Below are 2,500 nucleotides of genomic sequence, written 5' to 3'. Positions count from 1 at the left end.
AATATATACATATATATATATATATATATATATATATATATATATAGAGAGAGAGAGAGAGAGAGAGAGAGAGAGAGAGAGAGAGAGAGAGAGAGAGAGAGAGAGAGAGAGAGAGATAGATAGATAGATAGATAGATAGATAGATAGATAGAGAGAGAGAGAGAGAGACAGATAGACAGACAAAAATAGATAGACAAATAGACACAATCACACACACACACATATATATACTCTTCGGGTTTATAATTATATGGAATTGGATTCACTTTACTCGATACCTCTCTATATGTTACGATTAATTGATGAGAATCGGCTACGCTTTAGAATTATTTATTCACATTTGAATATTTGAATACGTCTTTGTGTGTGTGTGTGTGTGTGTGTGTGTGTGTGTGTGTGTGTATGTGTATGTGTATGTGTGTGTGTGTGTGTGTGTGTGTGTGTGTGTGTGTTTATTTTGTATGTATGTGTCTTTGTATGATTCTGTCTACCTGTGTGAATACGATCACAAAATCCAACGAAACTTACCAACCCATTTTCAACCCATTACCCAATAAAATCCTTCCCATCCCTTCCCCCATCCCCCAACCAAACACCCCCATCCCCCAACCAAACAACCTCACCCCCCACCCCAACCCCCTACCCCCAACCAAACACCCCAACCCCCTACCCCCACCCCCCTATCCCCCAACCAAACACCCCCCTACCCCCCCAACCAAACACCCCATCCCCATCCTCCAACCAAACACCCCTACCCCCACGCCCACATCCCCCAACCAAAAACACCCCCACCCCCAACCATACGCCCCCACCCCCTACCCCAACCAAACACCCCAACCCCCACATCCCCAAACCAAACACCCCTACCCCCCCCACCTACCCTCCCCACCCACCCTACACCCACCCCACGATCACATATTCATTTCACTCGCCATCTAACATAAAAATCGGCATCCAATACCTCCAAGTCAGTAGCTTTTATGAGGAAATTCTCCCCAAATATACGAGGCCGAGTATTGGTAACTGAGGCGGCACAGTGAGGGGAGACAAGGCATTCGGTTGGGTCACTAACTCATTGGGGAAGCGGCACTTGTGTTTAGACTTGCTTAAGGAGTCCCGGACTGTTGGTGTTGTTCTTGTCTTTGTTGTTGTTTTTGTTGTTGCTTGTTTAAGGAGTCTGGGCTTGTTGTTGTTGTCTTTGTTTTTGTTGTTGCTTGTTTAAGGAGTCTGGGCTTGTTGTTTTTTAATTAAAGAGTCCAGGCCTGTTGTTGTTGTTGTTCTTGTTGTCTTTGTTTTTGTTTTTGTTGTTGTTGTTTATTAAAGGAGTCTGGGCTTGTTGTTTATTTAAGGAGTCCCGGTCTGGGTTTGTTGTTCTTCTTGTTGTCTTTGTTTTTGTTGTTGTTGTTGTTTATTTAAGGAGTCCCGGCCTGTTGGTGTTCTTGTTGTCTTTGTTTTTGTGGTTGTTGTTGTTGTTTATTAAAGGTGTCTGGGCCTGTTGTTGATGTTGTTCTTGTGATTGATGTTGTTTTTGTTGTTGCTTGTTTGAGGAGACAAGGCATTCGGTTGGGTCACTAACTCAACGGGGAAGCGGCACTTGTGTTTAGACTTGCTTAAGGAGTCCCGGTCTGTTGGTGTTGTTGTTGTCTTTGTTTTTGTGGTTGTTGATGTTGAGGTTTAAGGAGTCTGGGCTTGTTGTTGTTTATTTAAAGAGTCCCGGTCTGTTGGTGTCCTTGTTGTCTTTGTTTTTGTGGTTGGTGTTGCTCGTTTAAGGTCCGGGCCTGTTGTTGTTGTTGTTCTTTTTAAGGAGTCTGGGCTTGTTGTTGTTTATTTAAGGAGTCCCGGACTGTTGGTGTTCTTGTTGTCTTTGTTTTTGTTGTTGCTTGTTTAAGGAGTCTGGGCTTGTTGTTGTTGTTCTTTTGTTTGTTTTTGTTTTTGTTGTTGCTTGTTTGAGGAGACAAGGCATTCGGTTGGGTCACTAACTCATTGGGGAAGCGGCCCTTGTGTTTAGACTTGCTTAAGGAGTCTCGGCCTGTTGGTGTTGTTGTTCTTGTCCTTGTTTTTGTTTTTGTTGTTGCTTGTTTGAGGAGACAAGGCATTCGGTTAGGTCACTAACTCAATGGGGAAGCGGCCCTTGTGTTTAGACTTGCTTAAGGAGTCTCGGCCTGTTGGTGTTGTTGTTGTCTTTTTTGGGTTTTGTTGTTGATGTTGCTTGTTTAAGGTGTCTGGGCTTGTTGATGTTGTTGTCTTTTTGTGTTTTTGTTGTTGTTGTCTTTGTTTTTGTTGTTGATGTTGCTCATTTAAGGAGTTTGGGCTTGTTGTTGTTGTTTTTGTTGGTGCTTGTTTTTTGTTATTGTTGGGGTGGGTTTTATTGTTGTTGTTGTTTGCTTGTTTTGTTTGAGATGTGGAGGTGTGGAAGCGTTTCTTTTGTTTAGACTTGATTAAGGAGTCTGCGTCTGGGTTGTTGTTGTTATTTTTGTTGCGTTTTTTTTTTGTTTGTTTG

General features: G+C 42.6%; 1 protein-coding gene across 2 annotated transcripts in view; it reads left to right on the top strand.

Moving 5' to 3' along the window:
• The window catches only part of LOC122246134 (acetylcholine receptor subunit alpha-L1-like), a 568,187-nt gene that overhangs the window by 148,538 nt on the left and 417,149 nt on the right, over window positions 1–2,500 (top strand). The gene's annotated exons all lie outside the window — the stretch shown is intronic.

Source organism: Penaeus japonicus, unplaced genomic scaffold (genome assembly GCF_977035675.1).
Source record: "Penaeus japonicus unplaced genomic scaffold, GWHDUDI00000001_assembly GWHDUDI00000004, whole genome shotgun sequence".
Classification (NCBI taxonomy): Eukaryota; Metazoa; Arthropoda; class Malacostraca; order Decapoda; family Penaeidae; genus Penaeus; species Penaeus japonicus.
Note: the sequence above shows the minus strand (reverse complement) of the source record. Positions and strands in the feature narration are given on the sequence as shown.